The sequence below is a fragment of the Bombina bombina genome, chromosome 1 (genome assembly GCF_027579735.1).
Source record: "Bombina bombina isolate aBomBom1 chromosome 1, aBomBom1.pri, whole genome shotgun sequence".
NCBI lineage: Eukaryota > Metazoa > Chordata > Amphibia > Anura > Bombinatoridae > Bombina > Bombina bombina.
In genome coordinates, this window is record NC_069499.1 from 1,501,663,908 (window position 1) to 1,501,688,766 (window position 24,859).

Genomic DNA, 24,859 nt, shown 5'->3' on the forward strand with positions numbered 1-24,859 from the left:
AATCACGGTGGGGATATAGTTGTATGATATGGGAAGTGTGTGAGTATAGGGAAGTCACATACATAATATAAAATGTTATCAGATTATCTACTACTCCATATTTGTGTTTAATTATAGGATATTCTGTTTGAGGTCTTTTTTTTAATATATGTAATAAGCACAGTAATATATGCAGAATCCCATCAGTACTCCACCATAATGCCGAATGTCTTGCTGATTAAAAAAAAAAAACTACATTAAAGTGCAATGAAACCATAAAAGTGTTTTTTGTAATTGACACAGAGCATACCATTAACAAATATTTCCAATTTGCTTAAAGTGATGGTAAAGTTAATTGCTCTGCACAATAGCATTAGAGGTATCATCAAAAATAAACATCACTTTCATTCATGTTTTTTTTAAAAACTGCCAAATAAACGTATTGCCGATACTGTCATTGTATTTGGGATGCCACTCCTTCACCCGCTGCCGATGTCATTCGGAAGTAATGTGCATGGGCTTCTTTTCACCCTCATCCCAGTGCACCTGGATGCCTACGTAGAGAGTGGGTGGGACCGCTCTCTACGTCACAGGCAGTTGAAATCCGGAACTTCAATGGGGTAGGGGAAGGACCGGTAAATACTTAGATATAAAATAACATTTTAAAAGCTTTGGGATAATTAAAATAAATAAATAAATAAATTAAGCGACTATAATATATATCATAATGGTAGCCTTATAAGCTATTACAGAAAGCTCACATTTACCATCACTTTATTTCCCATGATATTCTGTGTTGAAGAGATACCTAGGTAGGCATCTGGAGTACTTTATGGCAGGAAATAGTGCTGCCCTCTAGATCTCTTGCAAAACTGCTGCCATATAGTGTTCCAGAAATCCTATATACGTATACGTACCTGCTTTTTAACAAAAAATACAAAAAGAGCTAAGAAAAATTGATAATAGAAGTAAATTAGAAAGTTGTTTGAAATCACATGCTCTAAAATTTTGGGTTTCATATCCTTCTCTATCTCTTAAAGCAGCCAAGCATTAATTTACTTAACATTTTTAATAGGAAAGTATAATTATAGTATATATCACCAGGTAAAATATATACGTCTGCGTATAAAATAAATTATATAAATAAATTAGTACAATTTGCATTATTTTGCTGTCTACTCGCAGAGCACTGCTGGTCTCTAGTGGAAAAAGCCGCTGATCCAATCAGCATTGCTGATTGGATCAAAAGGCTTTTTCCATTTGGGACCCCTTTGCAGTAGTCTAGGGTCGGTAGTCTTACAATGAAATTCTCTAACGAATTAGAGAATGTCATTTTTTGATTATAATGGCCCTTTAAGCAAACATGATACATAATGGAAATAAACTGTATGTTTTTGTGTTTTTACTATTCATAATTAAATATTTTTTGGGGGAATAACTTTGTCACTAAACATTAATAGTTTAAATGAAATTTGGAAGTACAAAGGTGACATATACAGTAAATTCCTGATTTAATACAAATTACCTCTTCCTATGTTGCGGTTTTGCACTTAAGCATTTTTAAGAGACATATGGATGACTTTATGAATAGTGATCCATGGGAAATGACTTATAATGTTTAGTGTAGACTACATGATTACATTGCATTTTATTTGTTAAATATAAAAATCTTATAATTACAAGACATTCCTGTAGCATTGTAATAACTTAACATACGGACCAAATGTGAAAACTTTCTGAATACATTAACACCCCGGTGCAATTGTTTTTTAATAGCCAAACTTCCCCCAATACTTTCCTTATTTGGATGAGAGAATCCAGACTTTATCACATTGATAGGGATGGTAAATTCCATTTTGTTAGCAAACATACATTGTTTTGCATTAAATTATCTTATCACCACCGCTGACACCAGTTGGTTTAGGCTTTTGACGTGTGCTTTGTTCACTTCCAGTTTTCAGGACTAGAAATCCCACAGCATTCAGAGTTAAATTACAAGTAAAGAGGGCAAAATAATCAAAGGGACATAAAATTAAAAAAAAATGTCTTTCCTGACTCAGATGGAGCATACATTTGTAAACAACTTTCCAATTTCCTTCTAATATCAATTTTGCTTAATTCTCTTGGTATCCTTTATTGAAGGAGCATCAATGCACTACTGGGAGCTAGCTGGACATATTGGTAAGCCAATGACATGATGCATTTATGTGCAGCCATCTATCAGCAGCTATCTCCCAGTTCCTGATCTTCCCTAGTTAAACAAAGCAAATTGGATAAAAAAAAAGCAAATTCGAAAGTTGTTTAAAATTGTATGCTCTATCTGAATCGTCCCTTTAATGTATATATAATTTTTTTACTACATGTATTTAAACCTTTTATATTATTAAACCTTTTACTTTACAATCTCAAAATGTCTCATGTCCCTTTTAAAGTTATTTGGAAAAAGAAATCAAATCATCTTACAATGTTACTTGAGCAGTATGTTATAAATACATAAAAGTACTGGTTACAAGGATCATAAAAAGGTTAGATGTTTTACAGCAGAGAGTAAAAGGGCAGCCTGTCACAGAGACGGTATTTTCAGTCTCCGCTGCTATAACATTGACTTCAGTAGAACACACAGTTTATTAGTGTAGATGATAAAAATGACTAAGTGTGAATCGTGAGTGAAGTGAACCAACTACGGTAGCAATGACGCTCGTCTCGGCACCGTGGGAGGGAGCACAATCTATGAATAGTTGCTTTGAAAGCTTTTGTAATTATGCATATCTGAGGATTCCCTCCGCTTATCTTGACAGCAGATGAGACTTTTTTTGCTGCATTGTCATATGCGTCTTGGTAATACTGATTTTTGTTTCGTAGACAGGCTAGAATGATTTTTTTTGCTCAGTACTTAAAGGGACAGGAAACCCCAAAAATATCCTTCATTATTCAGATACAAACAACTTCCATATTTACTTTTGTTATTAAATGTGCTCCTTTTATTTTTTTTATTTTTTTATTTATATCCAGCAATGAATACATTTGTACAAGTCATTTACCACCATGCAGGGCCCAATCTCATATAGCATGCTTAGAAACATTTATCATACACAATTAGATCCTTATTAACATTGTGTTGTACACATCGCTGGGATTTTTAAACGTATTCAACATATAACAAGACAAACAAAAATTACATTTGCTTCATTATCTTGTTATCCTTTGCTGAAGGAACAGCATTGCACTACTGGCAGCTAGCTGAACACACCTAGTTAGCCAATCACAAAAGATAAATGTGTGCAGGCACCAATCAGCAGCTAGCTCCCAGCTAGTGTAGGATACGTGTGTATTCATTTTCAACAATGGGAAAAAAAACATACCAGAACAAAGCACATTTGAAAATAGAAGTGATTTTAAAAGTGTCTTAAAATGACATGCTCCATCTGATTCTTGCAAGTTTAATTTTTACTTTCTTATCCCTTTAAGATTGTGTTGCTTGGGTCTTGTTAAGGGATGTTGTAACATAGTGACATAGTAGATGAGGTTGAAAGAAGACCGAAGTCCATCAAGTTCAACCTATACAAATCTAAAATATATACAAAAAGCTCCAGTTAAGCTTAAATAATCCCACTAAAAGGTGACCCATTTAATACTAGCAATCATATCCATGAATTTTGTTTATAGACAGAAATGTATCCAAATAATTTTTAAATGTATCTAGGGTATTGGCATTCACTACCTCCTTTGGTAATGAGTTCTCAAAATATGTCTGTCATACTCATATATGAAAGACCAGCAGATAAACACATTAAATATATATATATATATATATATATATATATATATATATATATATATATATATATATATATATATATATATATATATATATATATATATTTTTAGTTAAAGGGAGAATAAAGTCAAAATTAAACTTTTATGATTCAGATAGAACATGGAATTTTAAACAGTGTTCCAATTGACTTCTATTATTTCATTTGCTTTGTTTTCTTGGTATACTTTGTTGAAGATTAAACCTAGGTAGTCTCAGGAGCAGACATGCACTACTGGGAGCTAGCTGTTGATTGGTGGCTGCATTCATTTACCTATTATCATTGGTTCACCCAATTTGTTCAGCTATCTCCCAGTAGTGTATTGTTGCTCCTTCAGCAAAGGATACCAAGAGAATCAAGCAAATTTGATAATCAAAGTAAATTGGAAAGTTGTTTAAAATTTGTGTGTTCTATCTGAATTATAAAAGATAACAAAACAAATCAAAAACTAATATTGAAGTGAATCTTTGGGTATGACTAATAGTTATCTCTTTTTTCACTGGCTAATAGCAGCAACTCTTGCAGAAAATGTTAGTTATTTAGCTAGGGGGACATTCACTTTTGAAAAGAAAAAAAGCACTCCAATATATTTAGAAGTACTCAGTTTTAGATGGAGCAGACATTTTGTTTTGTACAATATCCCTTTAAGAATACAATGTGGTTGTCAAAAGGATATGACAATGTAAAATGTACATTTAGTTTAGAAATTGAGAACCCCTTTCTGAATACTGTGAGATTAGTGTTACAAATGTAAGTTCTTGGGACAAAATCGGCCTTTATGCATCCCTATTCTGCCATTGGACCTACATTTTGTTCTGTATCCTTCATTATTTTGCATCAAAGCGTACATTTCCACTGAAGTTCATCCTCAGGTGGGACCACAGCTTTATCTATAGCCACTGCTGATTATCTAAACACTGATCCATGACTTCCCAAACCCTGTGACAAACTTCCTCACATCCTATTCTTTTAGTAAGGTAAAGACCCCTTGGTCCATTCTATTTGGTCTACTCTTGTTTGCCTTCAGACCCTGTGGGATTGGCTTGTTTTATGGTTGGTGGGCTGATTTATCTTGTATAGAGGGACAGTAAATGTACACTTAATTACAGAAAGAGCATGTCATTTTAAACAATCTCTACTTCTATTATTAGATTTACTTTGTAGTCTTTCTATCCTTTGTTGAAGAGTTGCGTTACTGGGATCTAGCTGAACACATTGATGAGTCAATATGTGCAGACTCCAATAACCAGCAAACTCCCATCAGTGCATTGGCGCTCTTGAGTTTTCCTAGGTATGCTCTTTAACAAAGCATACCAAGCGAATGAAGCAAATTAGATAACATAAATACATTGTTTTAAAATGAATGCACTGTCTGATTCATGACCTTTTGACTTTATTGTCCATTTCATTTGACTTTCCAAGAAAGCAGCACCATCCTATAACCTTGCAGTATCACAAATAACCTACAGTATTTGTCCTTCTCTCTACCACCTGATGTAGAAACAGCATTATTTAGACCTGGACCCTGGAAAAGAGAACTAAGAAGAAAAGGAAGAGTGTTACATTTTCTGTCTATGATAAAATTCAGTGAAATCTTTATTTAAAAATTTAGAAACTGGTCTCAAGACAAGCTTAAAGGAACATGAAACCCAATTTTGTTTTCTTTATTTTTTAAGAAAGAAACTTACAATTTTAAACAACTTTCTAATTTACTTCTATTATCTAATTTGCTTCATTCTCTTGATATCCTTTGTAGAAACACATATCTAAATAGGCTCAGTATCTGCTGATTGGTGGCTGCACATAGATGCCTCGTGTGATTGGCTCATCAATGTTCATTGCTATTTCTTCAACAAAGGATATCTAAAGAATGAAGCAAACAAGCTAATAGAAGTAAATTGGAATGGTGTTTAATATTGTATTCTCTATCTAAATCATGAAATAAAAATTTTGGGTTTCATGTCCCTTAAATTGTGATGACAAATGAGAGGACCTGCATATCTGAGATCCTTTGAGATGATATAATATTTAGCTATATGAAAATCCAAACAGATTTATCTCTAAGGCTCAGAATAAAGAATTAAGAACTGTTGTTCTAATGAAGATCTCTAGTTTGGTTCCAAAGATCCACTTCAAGTTTGGATTATTATTAATGCCTAGATGTACTGTGTAATCACTGAAGAGTCCATTTAAATCTAGAAATAGCTAAGATGGATGAAACCTGTATGTCTTTGCTACCCGCTCCCTTTCCACAATGAAATCTAGAGGTACAGAACACAAATTGCAGCAGATGCCAGACTGTGAGTGAGCTGCAATAGGATTCACCTGTTTATTTAGATGATGCACCTGTTTATTCTTCACATTTTTATTAAAGTAGGTTTTATACTAGAAGCCATTATAGTATTCTGGAGGTCCTGACAACCAAGTGAACACAAACCATGTTACCTCCAGTAAATACTGCTCAGCTCATGTTGGGCACATTTTGGTGTCACAAACTTGAGATGATCTGACCAAAGAAAAAAAGACTGGACCCAACAGAAGATTATCAGCCCTGCACTTCACCAGTGCAGAAGTGCAAGTAGTTGCTTGTAAATTGAGTGAACCGTTGGTAGTTGCCTGAAAGAGCCAGTGAGCTAATTCTGGAAAAACGGGTTCTGTTTTTTAGCGTGTGTGTATATATATTTGTATGTGTTTTGTCTTTGTATGGGGGTATATATATATATATATATATATATATACATACATACACATGGAGGAAGGGGAGTGTCCCCCCCGAAACGTCACGCTTTTTTCTAATAAAAGTACACTTTAAAAAGACCAGTGCGTACCGTCTTCCTCTTGTTACATTTAACCGTTGGCACCCTGGCAGTTGGTATTATGGTGAGAGTGCTCTGTTTTGGAACTTTATATATATATATATATATATATAAACACACACATTCACTAGCCACTTTATTAGGTTCACCTGTTCAATTGCTTGGTAACACAAATTGCTAATCAGCCAATCACATGGCAGTAACTCAATGCATTTAGGCATCTAGACGTGGTGAAGATGACTTGCTGAAAGTCAAACCAAGCATCAGAATGGGGAAGAAAGTGGATTTAAGTGACTTTGAACGTGGCATGGTTGTTGGTGCCAGACCGGCTGGTCTGAGTATTTAAAAAACTGCTGATCTACTGGGATTTTCACGCACAACCATCTCTAGATGGTCTGAGAAAGAGAAAATATCCAGTGAGCCGCAGTTGTGTGGACGACAATGCCTTGTTGATGTCAGAGGTCACAGGAGAATTGGCAGACTGGTTCAAAATAATAGAAAGGCAACAGTAACTCAAATAACTACTCGTTACAACCAAGGTATGCAGAATACCATCTCTGAACGCACAACACGTTGAACCATGAAGCAGATGAGCTACAGCAGCAGAACACCACACCGGGTCTAAGAAAAGGAAACTGAGGCTACAATTCGCACAGGCTCACCAAAATTGGACAATAGAAGATTGGAAAAACGTTGCCTGGTCTGATGAGTCTCGATTTCAGCTGCGACATTCAGATGGTAGGGTCAGAATTTGGCGTAAACAACATGAAAGCATGGATCTATCCTGCCTTGTATCAATGGTTCAGGCTGGTGGTGGTGTAATGGTATGGGGGATATTTTCTTGGCACACTTTGGGCCCGTTAGTACCAATTGAGCATCGTTTAAACGCCACGGCCTACCTGAGTATTGTTGCTGACCATGTCCATCCATTTATGACTACAGTGTACCCATCTTCTGATGTCTACTTCCAGCAGGATAATGCACCATGTCACAAAGTTTAAATAATCTAAAACAGGTTTCTTGAACATGATAATGCATTCACTGTACTCCAATGGCCTCCACAGTCACCAGATCTCAATCCAATATGGGATGTGGTGGAACGGGAGATTCGCATCATGGATGTGCAGCCAACAAATCTGCAGCAACTGCGTGATGCTATCATGTCAATATGGACCAGAATCTCGGAGGAATGTTTCCAACAACTTGTTGAATCTGTGCCAAAAAAGAATTAAGGCAGTTCTGAAGGCAAAAGGGGGTCCAACCCGGTGCTAGTAAGGTGTACCGAATAAAGTGTCCGGTGAGTGTGTGTGTATATATATATATAAACTGTATATATACGTAAAAGGTTTGAGATGACATTTGGAGGGAAAAAAAATCATGTTGCATAATTCATCATTCATTCATTTATTGGAGATGTATTACAACATTGCCTAAAAGACAAAATGCTTGCAGTGTTGTTTGGAGAATTTTGGTATTTAATGGTGATGTATTTTGTATGGATTTCAGGAAGTAAAAAAAAAACAGAAATAGCTAGATAATAAACTGCACAGACAATTGTAACTACATAAATAAAATTAGTACAAACTAAAAATATTTTCCCCTCCTATAACCTTTCCAAAACCACCTTTCTCAGAAATAAAAATAATTAGCCTATTTTTTTCTAGTCTGACAGAATTGTTTAACCTTAAACCAGCCTCTTGCACTTTGGGACAAAACAAAGCAATTATAGTTGTACTCACTTGATGCCAAGGCAGATAATAACAGCACCACTTCTCTGCCAGTTTTTACAACGTATGGAAATATGCCAGACATGGCTTTTCTAATGAAATGATTCATGGCTGAAACGTCAGACACTTAAAGGAATCGTAGCGAACTATATAAATTTGAGCAAATTCTTCATTGTCAGAATTGGCTGCAATAAATAAATATTACATTTAAAGGGACATGAATCCCCATTTTTATTCTTCATGATTCAGACAGAACATGTGATTTTTAAACAACTTTCCAATTTACTTTTATTATCTATTTTGCTTATTTCTCTTGGTATCCTTAGTTGAAAATGATACCTAGGTAAGCCCAGAAGCAGCAATTGATTATTGGGAGCTGGCTGCTGATTGTTGGCTGCACATAAATGCCTCTTGTCATTGGTTTACCATATGTGTTTAACTAGCTCCCAGTAGTTCATTGCTGATACCAAGGGAATGAAGCAAATTTGATAATAGAAGTAAACTGAAAAGTTGTTTAAAATCACATCCTATATCTAAATAATGAAAGCTTTGGTTTCATGTCCCTTTAAGGGGCATGAAAGTCAAAAACCAAGAAAATAAATTTAATAAAAACTATGGTTACTGAACTGCCCCATTATTGCTGATTTTCTTAAAGGGACAAGAAAACCAAAATTCAGCGTTCATGAATTGATAGAACATGCCATTTTAAACACATTTCCAGTTTACCTCTGTTATAAAATGTCTTTTGTTCTCTTGTTATCCTTTGTTAATGAGTATGCAGGCTCAGGATTGTTAACTAACCGTAGATCTTAATAAATTTAATTTCTTTTTTTTACTGATATACACTCTGTAGGAGGTGAGTGTTCTGCCTTAAAAGTACAGTAATTAAAGGGCCACAATAGGCGAAAAATGACATGGTTGTTGAGGTCTAATAGGTCTTAAAGGTACATGATACCCAAATGTTGAAGCATTTGAAAGTGATGCAGCATAGCTGTAAAAAGCTAACTATCCCTTTCTATTGATTCCCTTTGACTTTAAGTTGGTTTACACTAAAAAAAAGTACAGGTGTTCAGATCATGCCCCCATACGACTAATGCTTCAACCTTTCAGAACAGAATCCCAAGAACGAAAATGGAGGTTTCCCTCACACTTATACTCTAATGCAGATTTTAAACAACACCTAAAGGCATATTGGTTTGAATACACCCTGGATAATGAGCAACACAAACCTAACCCTGACCTGTTCTGGCATGCCTCTAAGGCGGTCATCAGAGGCAAAATCACAGCATACACAGCCCATCATTTTAGATCCCAAAAGAAGGTTACCACACAACTCCTTTCAGATCTAACTACCGCATACAATGCCTACCTAGCAAGCCCCACAGAGACCAATCGCCAAAGATACTACACGGTCAAAAAAGACAGGGACACGCACTTACAGATTCTAGATCATAAATTTAACTTGCACAGGCAAGGCAGGTTCTATCGCCATGGCAACAAAGCTGGCAAACTCCTGGCGAACTTAGTAAGACTACACACGCCCAAATCCATTATAACAGCCATTAAGTCAGGGGACCATCTCAAAACAGACACTAAAGATATAATGCAAGTATTCACATCTTACTACAAATCCTTGTACACCAGGCAAAACATCAGGAAAGTGGATAAGGATAAGTTTTGGCAAAAAATTAAAGTACCCCAGCTGTCAGATACTCAAAGAGACAGCCTGAATTCCCCCATACATACACAAGAGGTACTACGAGCTATTGGAAATTCCAAACTAGGGAAAGCGGCAGGCCCAGACTCTCTACCAATTGAATATTATAAGATTCTTAGCACAGACATAGCCCCAACCTTGGCCACTACATATTCTGCCTACCTATCAGGGAACGCCGCGCCAGATGCGAGGTTTACAGATGCCAACATTTGCATACTTCCGAAACCACACAGAGACCACACACAACCCTCCTCGTACAGACCGATCTCATTGCTCAACAGCGATTACAAGCTGTTCACTAAAATCTTGGCAGACAGGTTAGCAAACACACTACCGAACATAATACATCCTGACCAGACTGGTTTCATCAAACACCGCACCTCAGTGATTAACATCAGAAAGACACTAGCTGTTATATCTCATTATAATAACCCACATTACATGGACACACAGAAACCAACATTGATGCGTGCCTTCTCGCCATCGATGCCGAGAAGGCATTCGATAGAATAGAGTGGGACCACCTGTACACCTCCCTGGAAAAGTTTGGCATATCTGGGAATTTCCTTACCGTGCTCCAAACACTATACACGTCACCTTCAGCTTCCATAATCATTAATGGCCAACTATCCTCACCGTTCCTTCTGGAGAGAGGAACCAGGCAGGGTTGCCCCCTGTCCCCTCTGCTTTTCAATTTAGCGATAGAACCACTGGCATGTTATATTCGCCAATGCAGTGAAGGCTTAAAAATTCATAAACAGATAATGCATTTATCCCTGTATGCCGACGATCTTTTGTTATATGTCCCAAACCCACACACTAATGTACCCAAACTGCTGCTCATGCTACACGAATTTGGGGAATTCACAGGCTACAAAGTCAACACGGATAAATCAGAATTAACATGGCTGCTTAACACCCAAAAAAATCCATTACAGGGCACAGACTTGAAAGTGACCACAGGAACCTTCACATATCTAGGGATCCACTTGCATATAAACACTAACAAACTATACCACCTCAACATAGAAAATACAATAACCCTCATTCACAATCAAATGAAGGGGTGGAGAAACCTACCCCTGTCTACTACGGGTAGGATCCATCTTTTAAAAATGATTATCCTACCAAAGTTGCTTTACCCCCTTCAGATGCTCCCCCTCCTAATGACAAAGCGGGATCTCAATGGTCTAACAACCCTATTTGGCAAGTTTGTCTGGAATCAAGGGAAACCAAGGATAAACAGACTTCATCTGGCAATGCCAATCCACTCAGGTGGGCTTAGCCTCCCCAATATTAGATGGTACAACTGGGCATCCCTGATCAAGGTTGTGGTGGGATGGTTGTCCCAATCAGACTATTTTTGTCCCCCCCATAGAAGGTGACTTACTAGCACCAATACACCCAGCTTTCTTGCCACACACACAGCTCTCATCCCTCCCCCCGCATATAAAACACAGCATACTATTCAGGGATCCGATGAGGGCCTGGGCTAAACTCTGCAGATTATGGGGGATGGACTTCACATTCAGCAAATATCTGCCTCTACAGGGCAACCCCAATTTCATGCCAGGATACACTACAGCAGTTTTTAAAATGTGGGAACGCAAGGGACTAAAGATGGTGGCACAATTACTCAATCCTACCACACATCAGATACTCACCTTCTCTGACCTACAAGCCCAATACACTCTCCCCAACACGCACAGATTCGCCTACTTTCAAAGTCGGCACTATGTACAGAATATCCTACCTGCAGGACTAACTTCGCCAGGGTTAACTAAGATAGCCGCACTTTGTAACCTGGCTACTCAAGGAACGCACTCCATTACACCTATCTATAAGCAAATAGTAGCACAAAATGAGACACAGACATTGCAGGAAATAGTAACCAAATGGCAAGGACACAGAATCCCTGAGGTCACGCAGGAACAAATCACCCATAGCATACAAGCAGTCAGAGCAGCCACCCTGTCTTCAAACCTGCGTGAAACACAAGTAAAATTCCTGCACCAGGCATATATCACACCTAAAACTAGAGCGAAATGGGTCCCAGAGGCATCTAATACATGTCCTAAGTGTATGGCCCCCACACCCGGACCTGATACACCTGGTCTGGGATTGCCCCCAAATTGCAAAGGTACTGGGGCAAAGTTAAATTCTGGTTATCAACAATGCTCAAAACCAACATATCATTGGCCGTAGCAAACGTACTCTTCTTTCAAGACATTGACTTACCCTCTCGACGCCAAAAGTTCTTTAACCTAGTTGTCTTAATGGCCAGAAAACTAATGTTACAATATTGGGCTAGAAACAGGGAGCCCCCCTTCAAAAAACTGACTCACGCAATGTATCAACAGCTTTTAATAGAACAAGTAGATACACAAGGGGACCGCGATGCCAGAATAAAATTATTTATAAATAAGTGGGAGCCGTACTTGTTATACTTACCGAAAGACTTAAGAGAAAGACTCCTACGCCCCTTTCAAAATACTATATTCATGCTTAACGAAAACCTACACGGTCGATGGTGCTCGCTGAGCCCTGAAACAGATACTTGACAGAACATAACTGACATAACAAGTGACTAACTGCCTGAATGACTAGGCCTGGGGCCTCTGACTAAACCCATCCGCAGATGCATATGCATATGAGTATTCATACATAAAATGGTAATAACACTGTTTCCCTTACTATTGATAGTATCGCACCCAACTACCTCATAGATTACAGAGAGCATACTCCAGTATCCAGCATAAGGGATCTGAACAGGTACAACAAAAAGGATCATGAGAAGAGCCTTACACCAGTGTTAATAAGTAACTTCATTGTTGTACAAACAACGCCTCCCTGTTCATCTCTCCCCCTCCTATAATACGCCTGGTTATGCCCAACGGTATGCAACCCAATTAATACCAATGACCAACATCTGTCACTGTTTATGTTTTTTTTTTTGTATTGTTTTATTTGTTGTTTTGCTTATTTAAATGTTATATTAACACATGGAACTTGGCCACCCCACATGGTTCAAGAATAGACTTTTGGACTCTAAGTAGTTTTTGTTATGGTACTGAGACCGTACTTTGTTGCCTACATCATGTCTTACTATGTTAAATATTGTGCACAACTGTGTGGTGCTGATCAAGTTTCTCTGTGGAAAAATTTTCAAAAATAAAGTTTAAAAAAAAAAAAAAAAAAGTACAGGTGGCCCTTGTTTTACAACGGTTCAATTTGCAACGTTTCAGAATAACAACCTTTTTTTCCAGTCATGTGACTGCTATTGAAATGCATTGAGAAGCAGTGCATTTATTAAAATAGCCAGTAGGTGGAGCTGTCCGCTTGTGTTGCAGCAAAACCAAGCAAGCTGAAATTAATCAGTTTAACCAGACCTGAGCAATTGAGCAGATTTCAAAGGAACAAGATCGTCCTGTCTATAAATCAGTCCAGATTGGAATGAATAGAAAGAACGGTTTGCAGTAAAATGCAAGTGAAGTCTGTGTTGTGTGATTATTTTATTAGGTGTATAATGCTGTTTAGCAAATGTTTTGTTAATTTAACTTAGTTTAATTATATATTCTGTGTTGTGTGATTATTTTATAAGGTTTATAATGCTGTTTAGCATTTAAAGTCTTAATTTCAAAGCTTTAAAAATAATGTATTAGGTGTTACTTATAACAATTTTGAGAGGGGCCTGGAACCTAACTCCCTCACTTCCCATTGACTTACATTATAAACTGGGTTTCAATTTACAACAGTTTCGATTTACAACCATTCCTTCTGGAACCTAACCCCGGCGTAAACTGAGGGCTACCTGTACATTAATTAATCAAGTACTGTATGATTTATAGTTACTCAGTATTCCTAGAAAGTATTCATGCTGTGAAGAATTAATTATTCAATAGTATTTTTTACTTTTTAGTTTAAAAAAATGGTGAAAGTTTTCCTGAAACAAAAACATGATTTATGTAAACTAATTTCAAAAGTGTATTGATATGTATATAATGCCTTTTCTAGCACATTTTAGCTACTGTTTTACCACATACATTTAAATACTGTCAACCCGTTGAGTTGCTACAACTTGTCTGAGAAGGGTATTTAAATATATTAGACTTGCTTATATGTATTATCAGAACTTTGCTAATAGGGCCTAGGATTGTTACCATAGCAACTGAAATAAATCCCCAAATGACCCCTTTGAAGGAAAAAAATACAACTAGTGCTTCAGTAGTTAATGCCACAGCTTTATCCATAGGCTCTTGTTTGTATTTGTGGAAATCAGCAGTTTAATTTAAAATTCAGATTCATTTAAAAAAAAAGTTAAATACAGAAGAAAAAAAACCTTGATAGTTCTCAGCAGACGCTTTTTACTTTAGAAAAAAAAAAGAAAGAAGTCTTGAACTCATTGTTATCTTATACATTAACAAACATGCACATCATAGATCAGCAATTAGAATAAATATATAAATATATATTGAAAAAATAAATAATTATATATATATATATATATATATATATATATATATATTATGTGTGTGTGTGTGTGTATTGCATTGAAAGATTAAGAAGTAAGTGGGCATACTGCAGTATTCATTCTCATTAGCTTAGGATACTGCCCATACGGAATATCAATTAAAAGAACATAACACCCTGACTTGTTTGCAGTCCTGCAATAAAATAGTGTTGGTTACTACAATTGTTTTTTATAAGCCCCCCCCTACCTCCACCACTTGCCATACTGTATATAAAAGGAGTCAGTCCAGAGTCGTTACTGCAGCAGGCAAGGCTAGCCAGCAAATTAGATTAGCAAAACTTCCATCTTTTCTCTTCACCTCTTATGTGGCCAATTAGGGGCAAATATATAGCAGTATTAGGTCAGTAAAATCTGCAGTGTACCTTTCCAATCCCCAGAATGGTAAAACCCACAGTTTTAAATTACAGGAAGAGCAGGCAAATAAATAATTAGAGCAAATATGTAATGCAGAGTTGTCTTACTGCAAATAAATGTTTTACAATCTCATTAAAAGCCCCTTAAAAAAATGAATACATTTAATTGCAGAGCTTGACAGAACCCAGGAACCAGAGAGCTGCCAGTACCTAATATTTTAGTTATGGCATATATATAAGGAGAAAGAAGAAAAGAAAAGTGGTTTGCAGTACATTCTTTATTTCACCCTATTTTACTGTTATTTAAAGCGACGCTAACCCCCAATTTTTTCTTTAATGGTTCAGATAGAGCATGCAATTTTAAGCAACTCCTATTATCAATATTTATTCATTTTCTTGCTATCTTTATTTAAAAAGCAGGAATGTAAAGCTTACGAGCCAGCGCCTTTTTTAGTTGAGAACCTGGGTTATGCTTGTTTATTGGTTTGCTAAATGTAGTCACCAATAAACAAGAGCTATCCAGGGTTCTGAACCTAAAATGGGCTTGCTCCTAAGATTTAAATTCCTGCTTTTTAAATAAAGATAGCAAGAGAATGAAGACAAATTGATAATAGGAGTAAATTAGAAAGGTGCTTAAAATTGCATGTTCTATCTGAATCATAAAAGAAAATTTTTTGGTTTAGTATCCCTTTAACTCTAAAAATGAAGATTTTTCCAGTTCTAATAACTGATAGGCCAGGTGTCAGACTGCATAAGCCTAACCCTGCACCATATCTGTCTCTAGTTGGGTTCAGCAGAGATTATTAGATAAGAGCTGCAAAACAATGGATATAGTGCTAATATAATGACAGTGGCTAGCTATTTCAGTTTTAATAAGTCTTATTGTCTCTAAGGTAGGTGGAGTTTGACTGTTGGAAAAAATGTGCAGCAAACAAGGTGATTATGTTTTCCATACATTTTTAAATCAGCTCTGTATGCTACCCTAATGCAAAACGGTAGTTAAACATTAAATTACAAGATGTTTGTCCCTTCTTTTTTCTGTATACTCCATGCTTTTCAAAAATACTTGTATGAAATGCTGCATTGTTTATTCAACACACTCATCAAGAGCAGTTAAAAGGACATTAGTCATTTTATATGCATACAAAATAAATCTTTTAAAAGCATTTAAAACTTTCATTTTGCTATCAAGAATTGCAGTTTTGTAGTCCAAGGATACACCCATTGAAAAGCCTACTGAGTGTTGTTTTATCTCATCTCCTTGAAGGGACAGGAATCCCCAAAAATCTAATTCTTGATTCAGATAGAACATACAATTTAAACAACTTTGAAGGAACAGCATTGCACTGCTGGCAGCTAGCTGAACACATCTAATTAGCCAGTTACAAGAGACAAACGTGTGCAGGCACCAATCACCAGCTAGTGCAGGATATGTGCGTATTCATTTTCAACAATATATACCAAGAGAACAAAGCACATTTGAAAATTGAAGTGATTTTAAGTGTCTTAAAATTATGTGCTCTGTTTTTTTCCCCCTATCCCTTTAACTGGGGCCAGTTAGGTGTGTGTGTATATATATATATATATATATATACTGTATATACATATATATATATATATATATATATATATATATTATATATATATACTACTGTATATACATATATATATATATATATATATATACACATATATATATATATATATATATATATATATATATATATATATATATATATATATATATATATATATATATATATATATATATACACACACACACACACACAAACAGTGAGATATAATATAGTTATAAATGAGCTCCTTCACTGATCACGCAAACACTGTGCAGCAAGTAGGGGATCAGAGTTCTGAATTGCACACCTTGCCCTCCAGCCTCTCTGGAGATTGTGGGAAAAACTACAATATGTAAATTTAACCAAACAAATCAGTCCTTTTTTCTAGTAAAAGTTTCAGGGTTGTGTTGCTTTAAAAGCATATAGAGATTGTTTATATTATCGTATTTCCTGTGGCCACTATCTGCACTGATCTAAGCAATCACTCAGTAGTATGTAGCATAATTTAATAGGCTATAGTAAGCTTCAGTAGGCAGAGGCATCTTTTCAATTATATTGTTTACTAAGAAACTTGTATACTCATTTAAAACATGCCTACTCCTGGTTTTGGCTTACTGGAGCAGCACAGGTGCGTGCTGGGTGTATTACTTTGACTATGTGTTTAACGTCATTGCAGAGTTTTAGCGCACAGTGAAAGAAGAATGTCACTTGAAAATGAAATTGTCCAACAACAAAAAAACAACAAACATTTATTTTTTACACTAGAATGCCTCAATGATTTAATTCAGCAGTTTTATCTGTAGAGCTGTAATACAATGGAAAAAAACTACATTGCGCACAGGTAGCCAAAAATAACTTAACTATTTTTAAATAAATGGAAAACAGCAATCATGTTTTATAGCCGTCACTGTTTTGTGAGTGCTTTGTAAACGCCTGTATGATCTGCTTTTTCCTAGCATTGCTCCAAATTGTGGGCGAACAAAAGCTGTGCATTAGAATCATACTGCTCTATGTATGAGCATTAGGTGACATATTTATATATATTTAATTTTTGAAGGGAGATTCTAGAACAACCTATTCAGGTGATTTATTTATATATATATTTAGAGGGAAAAAATAATAATACTTTATTTATTTTGCCCCCTTTCATGTGATTTAGCACTGAAAATGGCGTATTTTCTAATTCTCTGAAATGAAACTGCACACTGCAGAATTCTGAAGCATAACACTGCTACATAACGTTCTCTTATTGGATTTAGCATAAAAAAAAACTGCAAAATAATGCTTTTTATACCAACATAATGACTGGTGCTATCCTTGTCAGCTGCAAAATCAAGCCTGGATTAGCTCCTCCAAATGAGGCAAGTGGTGGGTGGAGTCAATTTGTTTTGAACTTGTTTAAACTTGGCTGATATGTTATTCTATAGAAAGACAACAGACATATTTTGTAATTACAAGTTGTTTACTGTCCCTTTAACTACAATATTGCAGGGAAGCACTGGGTGCATTTATTGGAGCATCCTATGTATCCATGTAATAGTTTGCTCTGGAAGTCCCATTTAAAGGGATGTTTTCAACAGTTTTCCAATAAATGCACAGATTAGTATTCATTTTTAATGCAATTATCAATGGTCAAACTCTACCAACCATCTATTTTTTTTAAGGAACCAATCAAGATAGGTTACTGAAGTAGTCACAGCTACCCATGTAAACTCCCCATTGTTTTTTATTTCCTTATCTTATCATCTCCAATGAAATTAGGAACAGGGCTGTTAGGCTTGTGCAGTCTCTAGTTCTTAGAGGTGGGAAACCCCACAATGTTAAGACTGAAGTTTCAGAAAATGAGAGACAAAATAAATAATAAAAAGTAAATTGCAAAACGTTTTACTACACATAATTAAAATGTTAGAATTTCAAAGTGTTTACTGCCCTTTAAGTAACTGGCACATTTAAAGGGACATGAAACCCAAAATTTTTCTTTAATTATTCCTATTTTCTTCTATTATCTCATTTGTTTAATTCTCTTAGGATGCTTTGTTGAAGGAGCCGCAGTGCACTGCTTGAAGCTAACAATACATTGGGTGGCCCAATGACAAAGCATATATGTGTAGCCACCAATCAGCAGCTGTAGTATTGCTGCTCCTGAGCCTATCTAGGTATGCTTTGCACCAAAGGATACCAAGAGAATGAAGCAAATTAGTTGTTTAAAATTGCGTTCTCTATCTGAATCATGAAAGTTCCATTTTTTTTTTACTGTGCCTTTAAATATCATCCTACTGAATTCTAATAAAAAAGGAATGTAGAGATGCAGTGATGAATGGATAGAGACAGACAGAGGGTCGATCAAACAACAAACTCAAAATGTTTATTTCTTGATTCAGATAAAGCATGCAATTGTAATCAGCTTTCTAATTTACTTCTATTATCAGATTTTCTTTATTCTCTTGGTATCTTTTGTTGAATAACAGGGAGGTAAGCTCAGGAGCGTGCGCATGTTAGATATGCTATCCATTTCCTAGTCCACTAGATGACAGCACTATTTCCTGCCCTGTAGCGCTTCAGACACCTTACCAGGTATCTCTGTAACAAATGATACCATGGGAATGAAGCCAATTTGATAATAGAAGTAAATTTGAAATGTTATGCTCTGTCTAAATCACAAAAGAATTGTTTTAGGTTTTACACCCTTTAAGTGGTACAGTGGTTATATAGCAGGGAGAGGCCATATTGACAATGCTTAAATGAACTGTGGTCCGGTTTAACTTCACAGAAAAACATCACAGACGGCACTTCTAGCTTTTCTAAAATGTTGAGGTGATACATTTGGTTCCCTATGAATTTGACTTCAATATATAAACCAAAGTGATTTAGCATTGTCTTTCTAAACCTTTAGTACTCAGTAGCAAGAAATGGTCAGACAATACAATATTACTCCATTTGGTGAGTAGGTAGGTTTTTAGTATGGACGACAAGCTTTGTGCTACTTTTGGCTGGATTTATCAAGCCCTTCTCCTTTTGTCTGCAAGTTCGCACAAGAGAATGCGCAGTCAGGATTTATCAAGCAGCGGTCATCAGACCGCTGTTTCCCTACCCTGTTCTCCACCTCTTAGGTGGAGAATTTAAATCTCCCGGACTCGTCCGACCAGGGAGATTGACAGCTCCTGTCTGTGTGTGATTGGCTGTGCATGGGCAGGGGGTGGGGTTGCACGCAAGAGCAAAGGAGTGCTCGCATGAAATGTTAAATTCTGGCAGCAGATTGCTGCCCACCAGGGGAGAGCTCGGGTGAATATGTACGCCTCTGTCCACCATGGATTGATAAATCAAACTCTAAAGTGTTCTTCCAAAATGTTGATTTTATTCCTATATGACGTTTATTTAGTTTCATACAACTGAACCGCTTTCTACCAAACTGTGTGACAAAATATAACTATGTTATTATTTTGGAATAATCGCACAATATTAGCGAATAACAGTTGTGAGTATTCGTGAGTCTTTAAAGAGGTTCCAGGGTACAAACCTGATTGAATACTCTTGGGAGCGAACTGTAACAAAAGTAACGCAGTTAGCATAACAGAGTTTTGTTTTTAATGTTTTAAACCCCAACTGTTTAGTAAACTGGTGTCTTATTTAAGCGATAAAAAATTAATACATGTCCATTGGTTATGACTAATTCAAGTTAAATCTACATAAGAATACGTTACTAACATTACAGTTTTTTCTTTCGTTTTTTCCCCCCCCCAGGGCTATCACATAAAAAATATCCAGTTTGTTAAGGTAGCAACTACATGTTTTCACTTTCACTGTATATTTTCACATTTTTCCCCTTTGATTTTAAGTGTGTATACTGTCAGATGTAAGGATGCACTGTTGAGCTTTCCCAAATATATAAGCTTCAGTCTTAAAGGGACATTCATATTTAAACATCTATTCATTTTTTTTAATCTAAAAAATGTGAAGTAAAAGCTGGTTATGTTTATATTGAAACTAATACTGCAGTATACTCTATGCATTTCCTATTTGTTAACTGATGATAATTTATGCCTATCAACCAATGGGTATTAGCAGGAAGTAGCTTCAGCCAATGAACATTAGTGTGAAGTAGCTATGAGCATTAGTTAGATTGTACCAATCGGCTAATGACCTTTAGCAGGAAATAACTATCAGCCAATGAGCATTAGTATGAAGTAGCTATCAGCTAACGACCATTAGCAGGAAGTTGCTATCGGCTAATGACCTTTAGCAGGAAGTAGCTATCAGCCAATGAGCATATGTAGGAAGTAGTTTTCGGCTAATGGCTTTTAACAGGAATTAGCTATCAGCTAATGACCTTTAGCAGGAAGTAGCTATCAGCTAACAACCTTTAGCAGGAAGTAGCTATCGGCTAATGAGCATTAGTATGACGTAGTTTTCGGCTAATGACTTTTAGCAGGAATTATCTATCAGCTAATGACCTTTAGGAGGAAGTAGCTATCAGCTAATGACCTTTAGTAGGAAGTTACAATAGGCTAATGACCTTTAGCAGGAAGTTGCTATAAGCTAATGAGCATTAGTGAGATTGCACCAATCAGCTAATGACCTTTAGTAGGAAATAACTATCAGCCAATGAGCATTAGTAGAAAAACATAACTGTTTGTATTAGTTTCCATATACATTTAAACTGTATTTGCTTTACAAAAAAAAAGTTATTTCATATAGATGATGGCAAATAATTGAGTTCAGTGTCCCTAAAGGTACAGATCTTTTCAAATGTTCCTTCATTTTAAAAGTTATTTATTTAGTTGTGTGTGTATATATATATATATATATATATATATATATATATATAATTTATTTCAATTATTGTAGTTCTTAACAAAACACAGGAAAGATATTAAATTATTGTTCCGCATAAGTACAATAGTGCATCTTCAATTCACTACTCTCTTCAATTATCTCTTTCAATGAATGATCAGACATATTTCATTTGGGAGACATTTTTTTTTAATGCATGGGTGCTTGTCCTCACCCATGTTATGTATCATTATAGATACATACAGTAAGACATATATACTCTTTACATTGTTTTTCATACGCACAGATACGGAATGTGAGTATATATGGACGGCATGTACTGCAGTATTTGCTACACTTTACAATGTGTGTGTTTTTCTGGTTCTATATTTCAGTAATTTTGTATTCAAAGCTGACATTTAATTGATATTGTGAAAAACTAGAACTGCTGATTTAAATGTAAAGTCAGAGACTTGTGTGTAGAGTAAAGTCTGCTCTCTCTCACTTACACCTGGTTAGATTCTGAGAGTAACAGTTGTATAATTCTTTGTATTTAATTTTACCATTAAAGGGGCATTCCGGGCAAAATATAAATGCACATAGATGAATTACATCTTTGAATAGAAACATATTTACAATATACATGTATTTGCAAAAATGCTTCTAGTAAAAATAATCACTGTTTTAGTGCTATTTTGTTTCTCTGCACGTGCATGTAAAGCATAGCTAGGTATTCTCAGTGCACCAGCATTTTAAAAACTGCAGTTGCACAGAGTGCCAGTGGGGCGTGTATCATGTCAACAATGAACAAAACGGAGTCATTTTCAGATAGGACAAGCAGAGCAGCTTAGGTTCTCTGTGCAAGTGCTGTGTTTCAAATTCTGGTGCACGGTGCATACGTAAATACTCTTGAAACAGCTAAAGCTTTTATTAGAGGCATTTTTTGCTAATACATGTATATAGCAAATATACTTCTGTTCAAAACTGAAATACATCCATGTGGATTCCAATTTTGTCTGGAATGTCCCTTTAATTAAACCATTATACAGCAGGATTTAATTGACTTTAATACCCCTGTAACTATTAGAAGTGAAGTACGGTGGAACACATTTGAAAAGAAAGATAAACCCATCTTTGGTTTGTTAGTGTGTGTACAGCAGAAGAATTCCAGCAGAACTCCTTTATACCTATCAAAAGTAAAATCATTCTTTTATAAGTGTTATTTTTTTAGGGAGATAAAATATGTATTTCGGTTGTAGAAACCTAAATGTTAATGTTCTACAAAAACAAAATTGTGAAGGACTTGAGATGAAATGATGTTAACAATATTCAGATTTTCCACCAGAGGGTAGCAGAGTATCATCAGTTGTGCCAAAATGCTGGCGGTCGACTGCTTTAATTGTGGAAATGCTTTGTGAAGTTCCTAAAGGCATACAGAACAGTGTTTTATTTTATTTTTATTTATTTTTTTTGTTGGGGGGGCAGTCTCCTTGTGCAATGTATGTATACAATAGTCTGTGCAAGGTGATGGGTATTCATTTTATTACATTTTTTTTATGATTTTTATTATTGATTTAAAAATCTGAGTTTTATGCCCAAACAAAGTTTTTTGAATTTTAAATTCTTTTTTACAATGGGAAAACAGCTGTGGATGTCAAACAATTCATTTCTTTTGTAAATTTTATTCATTTTATTGTCCAAAATATCACAGTGCAGCCCCACATTGTTTTTTAACTGGTCCCTAAGTTTTCTCTGCCTCTCCTCCTATAGTGCTATTCTATTCCTGAGAGGCTCGCTCCTCTATATGTTTATATAACTTGTTTATACACGTTTAAGGACTTCTGACAAAATCCTATTTGTATTGTGTTTGCATAGAGATCTCTTTAACACTCATAATTACCTGTCTCATTGGAAGTTTGTTTTCACCTTCTTGGAGGAATTAGAATTCCCAGAAGTCTTTAGTGCTGTCATGGCAGCTTGGGGGCATTTGGACCCCTCCACCCCTAAAATACAACATTATACTCTGCTATTGCTCTCAGGTGCCTAAGGTCTACACCTTACTTTCGGGGGTGCCAATTTGCTAGTTATTCCCTAGGACAAGCGTGTAGTTTATGAGCAATATAGCGTGTCAGCCATTTTCATTATCATTCATTGCTGAATTTTGACCTGCAATGTTTATTGCCATCTTACTGTACTCGCTGTGCTTTGTTTTTGTTAGGGAGTGTTTTATATGTTCACATTCCGCCTCTTCTCACCGTAAGTGGAGCGCAAATATCGCGTTTGCCCTCCACTTCTAATCTAGCCCTTTATGGGGAATTCCATTTTGAGTTTAATGTCCATTTATGTGTCAAGTACATAATGACTACAGATCTGAGCATACACTGCTTGTACAATCCTATTGAGTACTACAAGAGGCATGTGACATGGTTATAGCCATAGATTTAAAAAGTACATCTGTACTGCTGGTGAGGGCTCCAGGCATCAGGTGTGAATAAAATCCAGCCAGAGTATCAGAGGTTATCTTGCAAAATCAAAACTTTGCGCAGTTACCATTTGGTGATTGTTTCCGTTTACTTATTTATTTTAAGCCGTCCTGATTTGCAATCAAGCGCACACACTTATGCACCTATCACAGGTTTCCCTTGATACTTTTGTTGGTCCTGAACCTGACATCTTAAGATTTTATACGTTTGTGATGCACCTTTTCATATCCTAAATTATATTTTGTTAACCATCTGTATTCTAATATTTTGTTGTTGGGTAGCAATCCATAACAAAAGGTCTTTTTGCCCTTTTCTTAGAAGTTAGAAATCTACCTCTGTAGGGTGCACTTTCTAATCATCCCTAGCTTAACAGGACACTGAACCCAAATATTTTTCTTTCATGATTCAGACAAAACAGGCCATTTTAAGCAACTTTCTAATTTACTCCTACTATCAATTTTTCTTCATTCTCTTGCTATCTTTATTTAAAAAGCAGGAATGTAAAGCTTAGGAGCTGGCCCATCTTTGGTTGAAAACCTGGGTTAAGCTTGCTGATTGGTGGCAAAATGTACCCACCATTCAGCAAGTGCTATCCAGGGTGCTGGACCAAAAATGGGCCGGCTCCTAAGCTTTACATTGCTAGATTTTCAATAAAATAGCAAGATAATGAAGAAAAATTGATAATAGGAGTAAATTAGAAAGTTGCTTAAAATTGCATGCTCTATCTGAATCGTTAAAGAACAAATTTGGGTTTTGTATCCCTTTAACTTGCTATGAAAACCACAATTTGTTTTTCAAGATTCAAATAAAGCATACAATTTTAAACAACTTTCCACTTTACTTCTGTTATCAAATTTGCTTCATTCTTTTTATATCCTTTGTTGAAGGAGCAGTAATACACTACTGGGAGCTAGCTGAACACATTGGGTGAGCCAATGGCAAGAAGCATGTATGTGCAGGCACCAATCAGCAGCTAGCTCCCAGTAGTGCATTGCTGATCCTGAGCCAAACCAGGAATGCTTTTCAATAACCAAGAGAGCAAAGCAAATTAGATAATAGGAGTAAATTGAAAGGTTGTTTAAATTTGCATA

General features: G+C 35.9%; 1 protein-coding gene across 3 annotated transcripts in view; it reads left to right on the forward strand.

Moving 5' to 3' along the window:
* PRKCA (protein kinase C alpha) overlaps positions 1–24,859 on the forward strand; it is an 897,250-nt gene that overhangs the window by 745,611 nt on the left and 126,780 nt on the right. The gene's annotated exons all lie outside the window — the stretch shown is intronic.